The sequence below is a fragment of the Cupressus sempervirens genome, chromosome 10, assembly GCF_028749045.1.
Source record: "Cupressus sempervirens isolate cs-2001-9-10 chromosome 10, ASM2874904v1, whole genome shotgun sequence".
NCBI classification, from domain to species: Eukaryota; Viridiplantae; Streptophyta; class Pinopsida; order Cupressales; family Cupressaceae; genus Cupressus; species Cupressus sempervirens.
The window spans coordinates 744,391,896-744,408,798 of NC_143127.1; positions in this window are offsets into that span (position 1 = coordinate 744,391,896).

The window sequence follows — 16,903 nt, forward strand, 5'->3', positions numbered from 1 at the left end:
TTACCTTTTGCAATGCTAGAAATGTTCTTAAATAGACCCTAGAGGGTTAAGGATTAGGAATACATTCTAAAAAGTGCTACTTGGCATCCACCGACCAAATAGAAAGCTCTAGAAGTCACATTAGAAGTTGTCACAAAATTAGAAGAATCCAGAAACGGTAACCTAACTTTTAGGAGGCATAACTTTTGAACCGTAGCTCTGATTGATGAACCATTTACATTTTTGAAAAGCTCTTGAAGAACTCTATAGCCCTATGGACCAGCTTCACTCATCCCCCATTTTTGGCCCTTTTTAAGGCCATTTAATGTCCCTAACCTGACTTTGAAGCATTCTTAGGATGTCTCCAGAAACTGAAAAATTGCGATAACTTTCAAACCATGGGGCCTTTTGACCTAATTCTTTTTCTGGAATACTCTAAATTACAATTGAAATCATCCAACCAATTTACACCTTCTAGTTCACCAAAATTATGGCTCAATTACATACTCCTATTTTTTTGGCATTTACATGTATCCATGGGTGTTCAAATACTCTATCTTAGAACACTGATAGTGGAACTGTGAGAGTTGGAACCTTTATTTGGCCCAAATGGGTATCCAGAAATGAAAACACATGAAATAAAAACTAAGTCTAAGTACATTTTTTTTTGTTGACATAGGATTGCCCTTATACCTTTGGATGCTCCTGCATCAAGTATGTCTTTTTTAGTGCTATGGTTTAGATGGATAGATGTTCCTCTTTCTTATGCACTCAAGTATTCATTCCTTGATCTATGTGGATCCAGTACTCCCTAGTGTGGAGGAAATTTATTTCCTATCTTTTTACCTTTATATTTTATAGCTTTTTGATTTGTATCCTCATGCAAAATTGTACTTTCTTGTCTAAGAATGTAAATGTTTTCATAGTTTGCTAGGTTTTCTCATGTAGGGTATGGTGAATCCTCACGCAAAACCCCACACTAGGTTGGGTGTTTTAGCTACTGGGCCAAGCATGTCCTCACATGAGATGGTGTTTCCTTACATGCCTCAGGGTACTTTTTTGCATGAAGAGGTACTTCCTCATGTGAGATTGTCAGTTTTTATTCTTTCACGTGAAAAATAGGGGGCCACTCCACTATTCTTCAGAGAATGCAACTTGGACTTTTGAGTATCCTTTAGGAATGCTTATGGTTCCATGATTTTTTAGATTAGAGATTTTGTGTTTTAATGTCATCTTTGGTTTTCATTCTTGAGTTTGTGTGCATCAGTTTGATAGCGGTGTTTGGAGATTCATTGGTTTCTGAGATTTTTGGTGGAGTCTTATGTTGTGATCCTTGTATGATGTTGTCATGTACATTTGTACTTGTATAAAAAAAATCATGGCTTGTATTGAATCCTTGTTCGAAGGATCTTTGGGTGGGGTATTACATCTGGTATCAGAGCCCTTGTTCAATCTTTAGGATCTATATGTATACGTTTCCTATATGGTTGATGTTGTGTTGTGTGAGTGTGAGTGTCTTAGTGAGATCTTATGATCTTTTTGCTTCGGTATCTACTTGGGATGGAATTGCTTGCCCAGTAGATGTGACTAGAGTAGTGTAAGGAGAAGGAAGAAAATCTTCCTAGTTTTGTATACATAGTTGATGTGCCTTGTTTGGTTGGTTGCATGTGTGACCCTTTTGGATGGAGCTATTGATTAGTATCAAGGTGTAGGCTTTGAGTGCCTCTTTTTGTATCTCCTTATGGATTAAGGTGCATTGTTTCCCTATTTTCTCCTAATTGTGAGTAAATAAATGAATCTTATTTGTGATTCTATGATATGTCAATATAGTAATGAAATGGTTCCTTTCATTGAGAAATGAGTGTTTATTGTGAAACATTGCAAAGGAGTAGGTTTTGCATTAGTTCCTTTGGGTTAATGACTAAGTCCCCAGTCTAATTGCTTCATAATTTTATGGAAATTGTATTAAAATTGATAGATATCTAAATTTTGCATTGCATGGAAAACAATTAAGAAAATTATTGTGGTCTACATATGCATTAGGTTATTGATGGTATACTGTTTGATGTGTGTGAGTGTGTTCTCAAATGTTGCTATGATGATGCATTCCTTAGTATTGTGTGGTGGTTTATCCTTCTTGTATGACTATTCTTAGTCATCACTTGTAATGTGATTTTATTGATGTCTTATTTTATTTGGTTGGAGGTAATTTCCTCATGTTGTTGGGCTAACATTGGTTTTCAGTATTCTTCCTTTCTTGGAATAGTCATCAAATTTTTCTATTGCTCTCTTTGTGATAATTGCCACATTCAACTTATTGTTGAGCTAATATCATTTGTGATTTACTATTGGAATTGACAAATCCTCACTTTTGCTTTTTTTTTTTTGATTCATGATGACTATTTTGAATGTGTTTCATTGTTGCCTAGTTGTGTGTTGTGACTCTACCATGTTCATCTTGAACCTTTGGTAGTATGTACAAGGGATAATATCATAGAGAACATACTAGTGTTCTTGTAGTAAATGTAAAGTTTTAGCATAATTGGATGGTTTAAATGATGATTAAACATAATGATTTTCTTGAAAGAAATTTGAAAAGATAGGTACTTGTTGTATAGGAAGTGACTCTTGAACCCTTGCTTTGAAAAACTTCTATTTTCATTGTGCATTATTTCTTGTGCTATGTTTAACTAATGAAATTATGAAAGAGAAGTAATGATGGTTTCATTTTGTGAATTAGCTTTCATTTCATGTCTTATGTTGCTATGGGCATCTGTGCTCTAAAGTTTTTTTTGGATTTTTTGTCTGTTGCTTGTCTTGGTAACCAAGATGGTTTGAGTTTTCCTATGATGTTCTATCTTGAGTGGTGATTGAAACTCTTAGGTCTTAGGGATATCTAAGATCCATCATGTTGTAGGCCTTATCAATATATTTTTGACACTTTTCAAACGAAGTTAATCAGAGCCTGGACATGAATGTTATGGCCTTCAAAGTGAAGGCAATTTTTTGTGCTAATTTGAAATTTTGTGTGAAAATTAAGTGGTCATGAACTTTCTCAGCTAATTCATTGCACTTTCTTGCCTGGTTTGACGAGAAACTTCATGCAAGACTGTGCTAATGCAAAATTTTTCCTGGGGAACAAAAAGTAACTCTTTTTCACATTTGAAGGTGGATATTGATGTTTTAATTACCCTTTATCAAGTAGAGGCCATTTCAATGATAATATATCACATTTATGGCCACTGGAGAAGTTTAACCATAACAAAATAATAAAAGAGAAGGGGCCCTCTTACCAAGTATGAAATCCACCCTCCTTAGGCATGTAAACCCAACACTTGGGAAGGCCACCAAATGGTAAGGGATGTCCATCACCCCCCACCCCTTGCTCATGATGTAGAGAAGAAGGCTCATAAAGTGAGCACTAGTCTTAGGGAGAGTTAGCTATTATTAGGATGGGAAATTGTTATAGGTTATCATGCCTTAGGAAGAAGTATCATTTAGTAAGTAGGTTAGAGTTGGGTAGCAACAAAGTTGTAAGAGATAGTAGTTTGATGTTTTTTTGAAATAAAAATAGTAGGAGAGTCTTTTTAAGGAACTTTGACAAACTAGTGGGGTGTTCACCCACTCTCTAACTTTAGAGACAATTAGGGTTTGGAAGGACAAATGACTAAGGAGAAGGGAGCTCTACAACAACATTCATTTTTCCTATAACTTGGACCAAGGTTGGTGCCCATGCCATAACTCTCATTGCACTTGCTCAATGATGATTGTTCTTTTTCATATTATGTTAAATTCATGTCATGTGTTTGTGTTGAGATTGTTGGTATGTGCCATTATTGCAATGGATTTATCTTGTAGATTTTTCCTTGTTTTTGTGTGTATGAATGTTGATGGGTGTGAAGGCTTCACTAACCCTTGGGATGGAAGAGATGCCTTGGGTGAAGGGGTTAGTTGGGCTCAACATTGAAGTTGAGTGTTTTTCCTCTTGGAGAGAATTTTGTTGTTCATAGAGTATGGGCTCGATTGAAGCCACATGCCTTATTATTATTATTTGGGAGGTATAAGCGTATTGGTGTGATGAGGAGGAAATATTTGATAGCCTTGAAGAGGCATTTCTATAATGAGGAGGATATATCTTGATATCCTAGAAGGGGCATTATGCAATTGAAAATGTATATTTGTATATGGATATGGATATGGCATTCTCCTCTTTGGAGAACCCACCTTCACCCATTGTTTCATGATTCCAATGGTGAATCATTTAGTTAAACCTTGGAGGGACTATTATGTATTGTGATGCTATGTTGTATGCATTGTTATCTACATGAGTGTAACCTATTTGAGTCTTGTTTCCCCTTCTCAGTGGGGCTTCATAGAAGCCTAGGATGGGAGGTGAGCTTCCCATGTTCTTGGGTTGCATGTATTGCAATTTTTGTGCTCATTAGGTCCAAGGAAAAGTGTGGTGTCTCTCATGTTTTGATGAAATCTCTATCTATGTCATTCGTGTATTGCATTGTAAAGATGAAATCTCCATCGTATTACATTATTGTTGAATATGCTCTCATGGAAGTAATAGAGTAATTCAAAGGATGTCCATATGTACCTACAATGTAGTTTCAATAACATGCATTTAGATGTATTGGAATGTAAAGGAGATTCTTCTCAAAGGATGATCTATTTCTTGATACTAAAGGAATGAACTTTCATATGTGGTAGTATGGCCATTTTGAATCATGAATTAGTACAAGAGAATACATTTCAAGAGGTTATTCACACAAAGAAATTTCATTATGCATTAGCTAAAAAGAAATTTTCATCTAAGTCCTACTATTGATAGGAAAGATTAACCTATTAGTTTAATGCTTGATCTTATCCAAATGCACTTCATGGGATAAATTTATTGTTCAAGTGATATTAAATAGGTTCATTAACCTTGACATATACATTGGAATGCTAGAAGATAACATCAAACTACTACCAAGTCAATGATCTTAATATCATAGTTGAATTAAAAAAAAGAGAGGAACCAAATAGATGTCATAGCATAAAATTACATAAGAAAAGAAGCTTGTAAATTACCCTTGTGTCACAATTTCATAATAAATAAATAAAAAGAATTATATAAAATTTATGTCAAGTAAAGTATGAGGAAGGACCTAGGAACTCACCCCTTAGACATAAGTAAAGTAGGAGAGGTACCCTATAATGAAAATCAAATAAAAAGAAGAGGTGAATATTACCCCAATCGAGGAAGTTGACCCTTTTTAAAAGAGGGAGGGAAACCTTTCTAAAATAACCACAAATGTGAAAAGGATTGGGAAGATGTGTACCCTTCCCCAAACCATCCTTTCCCACTTGAAATACAAGTGCCTTCCAAGGCACGTGACTCCCTTGAAAAAAATTGCATAAGGGTTATATATATAAACAAACAAATAAAAGAGAGGGGGACCTCTTACCAAGTATAACATCCACCCTCCTTAGGCACATAAACCCAACACTTGGGAAGGCCATTAAAGGACAAGGGATGCCCATCATCCCCACCACTTGCTCATGATATAGGGAAGAAGGCTCATAATGTGAGCAATAGTCTTAGGGAGAGTTGGGCATTATTAGGATGGGAAATTTTTATAGGTATTCATGCCTTGGGAAGAAGTAGCATTTAACTTAAGTAGGTTAGAGTTGGGTGTATGTTACTAAGTTAGTTAGTTAGTATAGTAGTTAGGATATAGTATAAGTTAGCTCATAGTCAATATTAAATTTGTTGCTAGATAAGTGAATGGATTTTAGTTTGTAAATGTTAGTTTAGAATTTAGTACATGACTTTAGTTAGTAGGTATGAGTTAGTGTTAGAAATGTTAATAAAGTTAGTTGGTTATAGTTTTTTGTTTTATTGGGGTTGATATTAAGTAAGTCAATAGGGTGTTAGAATTGGAAAATAAAAGTATAAGGTTAGATGGTGGATTAAGATAATTCAAATAATTCAAATTTAGTATTAGAAAGTAGTTACATAAGTATATTATAATATCTAGTTAATAAAGTGATATTGATAGATAGGCATTATTATATAGGATTTAATGTATAGTATAGTGGGTATATCATATTTGTGTAGGTGTTAATGTTGGATTATTATGTCATTAAATATTATTTGTAAAGTAAACTTTATATTTGGTTCAAGGGAATGATAACTAGATAACAAGTGTTATGGATTTGATAGAAGGTATTAGTAGGTTATTAAAGTTATTAGAATATAAGTCAATTTTGAAATTGTAAGTGTATAAATAAAGTATTATTTAGCTAGTATGTAAATAAGGTCGATAAGCATGCTAGTGTAGCTAGCTTATCATTTTGTGCTCCCTATGTGCAAGTAATGATAGGGTAAGGTTATCAAATCTTATATTATTTGTATGACCTAATGAAGCATCATGAATATCTAAGTGGGGTTTTTTCGGTTAGAAAAGTGCTTACGTTATGGTTAGAAGCTTGTATAGGTTAGAGTAGTATAGATAACTTGATAGTTGATATAGGATTATGTTAGAAGATGAATTTTATGTCATAATTGATTTTGCAATAAGAGATTAATGTTTTATCTAGTTACAATAGGTTATGTTAGAATTTGGATAGTGTATCCCTTAAGCACATATTGGTTCTCTAGGGAATTTTCCTAGTATTTTGTAATAAAAGTATGATAACAAAAAGAATCTAATGTGATTCTTGTTATGAATCTAGATCTAATGATGTGTAACTCAATATAGTTAGGTAAGGTTGACTAACCCATTATGTAGGGTTGAAACTGGAATATATCAATATTGCAAAAGGATTCCATTGACATGATGTTGAAATTTGATTGAAAAGATCATTATTGAAGAAGGGAGATTGTTGATAAAGAATGTTTTCAATCATTTTTTTGTCACTGATGTCAAACCTGCTATTTGCTGGAATGATAATTGCTTATAAGATACAAGTACTATCACTTAGTTGATTGATGAAGAGGATTTAATCAATAAGATGTAACAAAAGCACCTAGGGGAAGGTTGAGTTATGGTTTTGTAATGAAATAGAAGGATTAGTTAAGATAATGGTAAAATGATGTATTGATAATACAATTGAAGATATAGAGGTTGGATACACTTAAAAAATCTAGAAGAATAAGTTATAACAAAACTATCTACAAAGCTTGACTAAATTCATCAATGGGTGCCAAGCAAGTTAGTTCATGTCGAGCAGATTATCAATAAAGTGCTGAGAAAATGCAAAATCTAGTGTGTGCCAAGTGAAACTAAAGGAGCTGAGCAAGTTCAGGTGCTAAGCTATACAAAATGCAATATGTGCCGAGTGTCAGTAAAACTTAGTTGATGCTGAGTGAATCCATAGTAGGTGTTGAGTAACATAGTAGGTACCGAGTAACACAGTATGCACTGAGCATCAGAAAGTCAATAGTGTTGAGCTGCTACATTATTTGAAAAGTCAAAGATTCACTAGATCTAAGCTAACAATTTTTTTACATTGAATTTTGTGAACCAGATAAAAGATAAGGATGATGAGCTAGTGGCACATAATTTTAGGTTAACCATTTCGTAGGAAAATACAAGTGGATTCTACATGATGTTTCTAGAAGAAATTAAATAAGGGTAAGATAAATTGTATCTTACCTAATCCGTTCAAACTCATAATAAGAGTGGGAAGATTAGAGTGGGAAAAGTATTCCAAACTTGTATTTAAGGAGTTACAGGTCAAGAAATAAGAGTGGTTGATGAGAGTGTGTGGTGTTAAGGAGAAGGCATTGAGAGGAACATAGTACAGAGATTGTACTTCGATAGGTAACCATAGAGGTGATTATATTGGCACAATAAGCATGGAGACTCAAGGAAATGAATCTTGAAAGGAGGACAAGCTATTAAATTTGTAGAGATTGAAAGCTAGATAAAATTGTGAACTGAATTGAGATCTAAAATTTGCAAGTTATGTTGTGAGTTGTATCAAATCGAAAGCCCTTATTGTTACTCTCTAGCAATTGTATCATTTAGGGAAAATCCTATGGAATTAGGTTGGTTTAACAACCATGTTGTAAATCCTTTAACAGGGTGAAATTCGAAGTGAATGTTCTAAAGTCCTTTAACTAGACCTGATTCTAATAGGGTGGTTGAAATTCTTTAACAAGGTCACATTTAACAGTGTGTTTTGTAGCCTTTAATAGGTCAGGCTTTTCACAAGGCATCACTTTAGAAGAGTGAGAAAGGAGAAGCATCTTACAAGCAGTTTTTCCTAAATTGGGTTTCCCCGTAAATCAGTGTGTTATGTATTTTTCATTCATGATTTATTCATGTATGTTGATTTTTAGTAACTTGCTAAGAAGAATGTTTAGCTTGGATAATGGTTAGTTTAAATGGGCTCACTATATTTAGTAAAAAAGTTTTATCATGACATTTGGACCTTGAATAAGTGATTCACCCCCCTCTCAATTATTCTAAAGCATTTCTAAGAATTGGTATTAGAGTCATATGCTGATTTGGGTTAAAGGTACTAGAAGTAGAAAAGATCAAGATGTCTAAGAGAGAAGTTCCCAAGCTCAATAGAGAACTTTGTTGCATGGAAAAGTTTAATGAAGCTACACCTTGGATCAATATTTGATCATGCACAAAACTCAATCAAAGTAGAACATGTTGATCTAGCTAGTGTCCCTACTACAGAAGATATGAAGAAAAAAGAGTACAGTCAAGAAATGATGGAGATTGCCTCTGCTCTAAGCTATGCTAAATTTGATGACATCAAGGGATGTACCTCTGCATTTAAGATGTGGAAAGCCCTATAAAAATTTTATGGAGGAGATTAGAATGTCCAAAGAGTAAAAAGAGAAAGTCTCAGAAGAAAATTTGATGATATGAGGATGGAGGCAGGTGAGAACATTGCCTAATATGCCTCTAGAATAAAGGAAGTAGTGAGTCTAATAAGAATTTTTGCTGGTCATTTAGATGATGAAATTGTTATTAGAAAAGTCTTAAGAAACCTGCTCCCCATATATGCTATTATAGTATCAGCCATCCAAGAATTGAGATGCATACCAGAAAACAAACTAACTCTTGAAGGTATAGTAGGAAGACTTACTGCATTTGAGTTATCCAACTTTGATAACTACAAACCTAAGAATCTTGAATTTGCTTTCAAGGCCAAACTTTTATTTAAAGACATTAAAGAAGTGAAACCAAAGAAGAAGAAAAGAAAGATAAAATATGCATCCAGTGACAGTAGCTTAGATGAAGAAGATGCAGAACAATTGGAAGCATTGTTGGCCAGAATATTTCACAGAGGAAAAGGTAAATTCAAAGGCAAGCTACTTATCATTTGTTTCAATTGTAACGAAGTAGGACATATTGCTACAAGGTGCACACAGAAAAAGAACTACAGAGAGGGCAATAAGTACAAGAAAAAAAGAGAAGATGATAGTAGGGATTACAAAGACAAAGGAAAAAAGTGCTACATTGTTGAAGAAGAGAATTCTGATGAAAATGATGATGAGGTAGTCTATGTAGCCATGAAGGATGAATTAGATGAAGATGAGGAAACAACACTGATAACCTATGTAAACAAGAATGATAGGTGGATGCTCACATCACATGCCAAGAGACAAAAGTAAGTTTGTTACCTTAACTCAGTATGATGGAAATAGTTTTAGATTTGTAAATGATGCTTAGTATCTAATCAAAGGAAAAGGTTCCATTAAGCTTATAGAGAAAATTACATGTGATAATGTATATTATGTTGAAGGATTGAACTACAATCTGCTAAGTGTGTCACAAATAAGAAATGTAGGATGCAAAATAGAATTTGAAAACAAAACTGCCAAAATCTATGACTCTAATGGAAATCTGATAGGAAAAGGAGACCAAACTAGGAGTAATCTATTTTACCTAGATATGGAGGATGTAGCCTATCTTATTGTAAGATTTGATGATGTGTAGCTATGGCATAAAAGAATCTGTCATGTCAACTTTGATAATCTGATTAGCATCAGCAAAATGAAGAAAGTTAGAGGTTTACCTAAACTAAACAAGCCTGACAATATAATATGCAAATAGTGTTAGCTAGGAAAGATGACCAAGTCAAGTTTCAAAAGAAAAACCTATACTTCCAAAGAAGTACTGGAGTTAGTCCATATTGATTTATGTGGCCCAATAGAAGTGCAAAGTTACAAAGGAGACAAATATATAATGTTGTTTGTTGATGACTATCATGTTCTTAAAGAAAAAATTTGATGCATTTCAAATGTTTAAGTGGTATTTGGCCAGAGTTGAGAAACAAATAAGGAAGAGTCTAAAGTGCCTAAGATCTAATAGAGGAGGAGAGTTCACATCAAAAGAATTTGAGATATTTTGCAATGGTAAAGGAATTAAGAGACAAACATCAGCACCTAGAACTCCACCATAGAATGGAATTGCAAAGAACATTAATGATGGAGAAGAATGCTGCTCTAAGTATTGGAGAGAAGTTGTAAGTATATTAGTCTACACCTTGAATCGAGTACAAATCAAGAAAGCTACAAATACAACACCTTTTGAATTATAGTATGGTAACTCACCCAATGTAAAACATTTCAAAGTGTTTGGTTGTAAGTGCTATATTTTAAAAGACTCTAGAAATGGAAAGTTTGATGTAAAGAGTGATGAAGACATATTTCTTGGATACTCCACTAAAAGTAAACCATATAAGTGTTTAAATACTAACACTAACAAAATTGTGGAGAGTGAAAATGTAAATTCTAATGATCATATAGAAGTTCAAGTTGATGAATCCAACAAGAAACCCAAAGAGCACATATCCTTTGTATACTTCTATGAAGGAATGCCTGTTAAAGAAGATGTAGCCAATCAAGTTGGGAATTGACAACAAGTTTTAGTATTTTCTGAGTCACAACCAGTGAATGCCAAGTTGCATTTAGAAGCCAAGTTGTAGAATGAAGAAAATGCACATTTTTATTCTAAAATTAGTACACATGAAAGATATGTTGAGCTACTAGAAAGAGATGTGCATAGTGAATCTGAAGCTGAAAGACCAAACAGCAAAACAAGGATAGAACCATGGCTATCCAAGTATGTGAGAAGACATCACCCGACTAAAAAAATCATTGGTGACAAAGAAGTTAGACCAATGATAAAGAATAGACTAAGAAATGAATCATGTCTGTTGAGCAAGATTGAACTCAAAATAGTGAAAGATGCACTACAAGATGATAATTGGTATAAAGCTATGGAAGAGGAGATTGAGTAGATAGAGAAAAATAAAACCTAGACTTTAGTTCCAAGACCAGTAGATAAGAATGTGATTGGTACCAAGTGGGTATTTAGGAACAAGCTAGATGAGAATGGTGAGATCACAAGAAATAAGGCAAGACTAGTCTACAAAGGTTATGCACAAGAAGATGGACTGGACTATGGGGAAACATTTGCCCCTATTGCAAGGATGGAAGGAGTAAGGACTCTACTTGTATATGCTTCTTACAAAGGTTTTAAAGTCTATCAAATGGATGTAAAGTCTACTTTTCTAAATGGTATACTAGAAGAGGAATTCTACATTGAACAATTAGAGGGATTTGTTGATGACAACAACAAGGATATGGTTTGCAAACTGCATAAAGCACTTTATGGTTTAAAACAAGCGCCTAGAGCTTGGTACGAGAGACTTCACAAATTTCTTGTGAAGATAGGATTTGAGAGAATAGATGACAACAACAACCTATATATCAAGGCGGAAAAAGCTAAAGATATTCTCATATCTAAAATCTTTGTTGATGATATAATATTTGGAAGAAAATATGCACTATGCAAAGAGTTTGTTGATCAGATGAAACATGAGTTTGAGATGTCAATATTTTTGAAAATCAAATTCTTTGTTAGATTGCAAGTACATCAATTAAAATATGGAATATTTGTGATTCAATCAAAACATATCAAGGAGATACTCAAAACATTTGGCTTAGAGGATTCAAAACTAGTTATTACACCAATGGTAATAGTACATAAGTTATATAAGAATGATGAGTCAGCTAAAGTAAATCAAACAATGTATAGATCAATGATTGAAAAATTATAGTATATTGTACACAGTAGACCTAACATTACATTATTTGTTGGAATAGTGGAAAGATTTTTTGTAAATTCATGTGAAAATTATCATATGGAAGTAAAAAGAATAATGAGGTACCTAAAAGGAACATATGACTTCGGCTTGTATTACAAGAGGATTGGAAAGTTTGAGTTGAATGCCTACACTGATGCAGATTGGGGAGGTAATATACATGATAGAAAAAACACTAGTGGAGGAGCACTTTTCTTAGGTAAAATATTAGTCACTTAGACTAGCAAAAAGAAAAGTTGTACCTGATAGTCCACAGCTGAAGCTGACTATGTTGCTATTGTAATCAACTGCACCAATGTTGTATGGATCAAGCACCTATTGAAAGGTATGAAGGAAGAGATAACTGGCCCTATGATACTCTATTGTGATAATACAAGTGCCATCAACATATCAAACAATCCTATGATGCATGCCAAAACAAAGCACATTACAATTAAGTATCACTGTGTAAGAGAACTAGTGGAAGACAAAGAGGTGAAAATGGAATATGTCAACTCAAAGGAACAAATTGCTAACATCTTCACAAAACCATTACCTAAAGATGCATTTGAGCATCTTAGAGGTAAGCTAGGGGTGATACCCCTATCCAAGGTTGTTTAAGTTGATTGTTGAAATGATATAAATTGATACAAAGGATACTTACTTTAGGTTTTTCCTAAAGTAATTAAAATATTGAAATTTTAAATAAGCTACAAGCAAGGTGATAGAGGGAGAAATTGGAGTTCCTACAAATGCTACACTTGCATGATAAGTTGCTAAAATAATATGTCTTTGGCATTATTGTCAAAGATGGAGAAATACCAGAAATTGATCAAATCTATAGGATCAAATGTGTAGAAGGAGAAATAGTAGATTATCAACTAAGAGGGAGAAATAAAAGCTCAAGAATTAGTCAAGATAATAGATCAAAGTTTTGGCAGTTGACTTAATGTTCTAACCTACTTAGCATTTTGATAACTTGGTTGATCAATTTGGTTTTCCATCAATGCCAAAGAGGGAAATTGTTGAAATCTAATTGAAAATATCATTTTTGAAGAAGGGAGATTGTTGATAAAGAATGTTTTCAATCATTGTTTTGTCATTGATGTCAAACTTGCTATTTGCTAGAATGACAATTGCTTATAAGATCCAAGTGTAGACACCTAAAAATTCTTTAGAAAATAAAGTATTTTTATTTTCTGAAAAAGTCCCTGATGATGTCATCATTTATTAATTAATTATTTATTTAATTAGTTAATTTATTTTTATGCCATTAAATCCCTTTATCTTAATTAAAAATATTTAATTAGGAAATCCCTCCCAAAAATGTTTAAATCTTATTTAAACATTATTTTCTTATTTATTAATTATTTAATTAATAAATTGACCAAAAATTCCAAAATAAATAATTTTATTTTTTTTTTCCCAAAACTTGGCCAATTTCCTTAAGACCACTAACCTCTTCCAAAATCTTATAATCCTTCTTTAATTTTGATTATAGGCCTATCCCATCATTTCCTACTCCTAATCCCGACTAAAAATATTTAATTAAGATTAAATATTAATCATCATGTTTATTAAAAATATTTCAATAAATATCTCCTCAACCCAAACCCTTGAAATAAATAAAACTTTATTTATTTTCTAAAAACCTTATTTATCCTCATCCTAGGAAGTTCTAGACTCTTCTAAAAAGTCTTCATCTTCATCCAAAGCCTAGACTCTTCTAGAAGATGTCAATCCTTATCTTTAATCCTAATCCTAATCCCCTCCTAACCTTGTCAAATTTTCTAAACATGGGTTAAGACTTGCTAACCCAAGCCAAAGTTAACAAATATCTCCTCCTTCACCCACCCTCATTAAATGCCATCCACTTGCCCATCTCTAACAAGCCTAATCTAATCTTAACCCAAGCCTAATCCAAGCCTTAATCATTTGCACATTTCTAAGTCAAGCTTAAGACTTTCTTAATCCAACCCAAGTCAAAATATCTCAACTCTCTCACAAATATCCCAACCATAAAACTTTATGAAGCCCACAAAGCCATAAATGACTCTTACAAGCTCATTCATTGCTCTTACAAGCCATTATGAGGGTCTTTATGAGCTTTGAGCCTCCTTTGTTGACCCCTCAACCCCTCTTGCTCGAACCAATCACTCTGTGACATGTGTTACTCCTTCATTGGCTATAAGGAAGCACAATCCATGTGCTCTCCTCTCATTCAATCTAAACCTTCCATAAGCTTTCTCCCATCCTTGCGTCCTAGCCCTTGATCCCTCAAGCCCTTTACCTATTTAAGGAATCCTCTCCCAAGCCATTTTAACACAATCTAGAAAGTAAAGCCATAATACCATTTTGAGAAGCCATTTTTTACATCAAATCCATTCACCAAAATCTATTAAAAATCTTCCATTGAAGCCCATTTGATCATTTGTGCATACATATATAATCAAGCCATCTTAGCTATTAGACACACCTCTACATCAAGTAATCATCCTCATTGAGAGAGCCTATCCATGGCTCATATTCTCATTTGAGGACTTCACTTTGTCTCTGATGAATCTATGTTAAATTAGTATGCAAATTTTTTTTTGATTGTTTTAATTTAGAGTTTCTAACATACTAAAGTAGTCTCGCAGTCCATTCTCTCCTCTTCTACTCTAGCCTTGGGCATCTTATTTTCTTATCTTTGATGCCATGCCACTTGCAGCATCACATCAAAGAGGGGCAAAATGTAGACACCTAAAAATTCTTTAGAAAATAAAGTATTTTTATTTTTTGAAAAAGTCCCTGATGACATCATCATTTGTTAATTAATTATTTAATTAATTAGTTAATTTATTTTTATGCCATTAAATCCTTTTATCTTAATTAAAAATATTTAATTAAGAAATCCCTCCCAAAAATGTTTAAATCTTATTTAAACACTATTTCTTTATTTATTAATTATTTAATTAATAAATTGACCAAAAATCCCAAAATAAATTATTTATTTATTTTTTGCCCAAAACTTGGCCAATTTCTTTAAGACCACTAACCTCTTCCAAAATCTTCTAATCCTTCTTTAATTTTGATTAAAGGCTAATCCCATCATTTTCTACTCCTAATCCCAACTCAAAATATTTAATTAAGATTAAATATTAATCCTCATATTTATTAAAAATATTTTAATAAATATCTCCTCAACCCAAACCCTTGAAATAAATAAAACTTTATTTATTTCCTAAAAATCTTATTTATCCTCATCCTAGGAAGTTCTAGACTCTTCTAGAAAGTCTTCATCCTCATCCAAAGCCTAGACTCTTCTAGAAGATGTCAATCCTTATCTTTAATCCTAATCCTAATCCCCTCCTAACCTTGTCACATTCCCTAAACATGCGTTAAGACTTGCTAACCCAAGCCAAAGTTAACAAATATCTCCTCCTTCACCCACCCTCATTAAATGCCATCCACTTGCCCATCTCTAACAAGCCTAATCTAATCTTAACCCAAGCCTAATCCAAGCCTTAATCATTTGCACATTCCTAAGTCAAGCTTAAGACTTTCTTAATCCAACCCAAGTCAAAGTATCTCAACTCTCTCACAAATATCCCAACCATAAAATTTTATGAAGCCCACAAAGGCATAAATGACTCTTACAAGCCCATTCATTGCTCTTACAAGCCATTATGAGGGTCTTTATGAGCTTTGAGTCTCCTTTGTTGACCCCTCAACCCCTCTTGCTCTAACCAATCACCCTGTGACATGTGTCACTCCCTAATTGGTTGTAAAGAAGCACAATCCATGTGCTCTCCTCTCATTCAATCTAAACCTTCCATAAGTTTTCTCCCATCCTTGCATCCTAGCCCTTGATCCCTCAAGCCCTTTGTGTATTTAAGGAATCCTCTCCCAAGCCATTTTAACACAATCTAGAAAGTAAAGCCATAATGCTATTTTGAGAACCCATTTTTTACATCAAATCCATTCATCAAAATCTATCAAAAATCCTCCATTGAAGCCTATTTGAGCATTTGAGCATACATACATAATCAAGCCATCTTAGCTATTAGACACACCTCTACATCAAGTGATCATCCTCATTGAGTCATGAAGTTATGTTAAATTAGTATGCAAATTTTTTTTTGATTATTTTAATTTAGTGTTTCTAGCATACTAAAGTAGCATATACACCAAGTACTATCACTTAGTTGATTGATGAAGAGGATTTAATCAATAAGATATAACAAAAGCACCTAAGGGAAAGGTTGATTTATGGTTTTGTAATGAAGTATAAGGATCAATTAAGGCAATGGTAAAATGATGTATTGATAATACAATTGAAGATATAGAGGTCGGTTATACTTAGAAACTCTAGAAGAATAAATTATAACAAAACTATCTACAAAGCTTGACTAAATTTATTAGTGGGTGCTGAGAAAGTGAGTGTTTGATTTTTCAAAATGAGAAGAGTACTTTTGAGGTTGAGGGGGGCGGGGGGGGGGGGGGGGGGGTGTGAATCAGAAATATCACACTTTTAGCCTTTTTTAATCCTTTAAATCAAATAACTAAAAAGTAAACTACATGCATGTAAACATATAAATGAACATATAATAAACACATGACACCAAAATTGGAAACCCAAAAACCCTCTAGGAATAAGAAGGTAAAATTGGGGTGGGGATGGTACCCACAAAAATTATTGCAGCAATAAATGTTTGACCACTTCTAATGGTCTGCCCTGTGAAAGGCCTACCTTGTTAAAGGCTTTACACTATGTCAATAGTGACCTAGTTAGAGGATTTACAAACACTTTAAATGAAGCGTCACCCTATTAAAG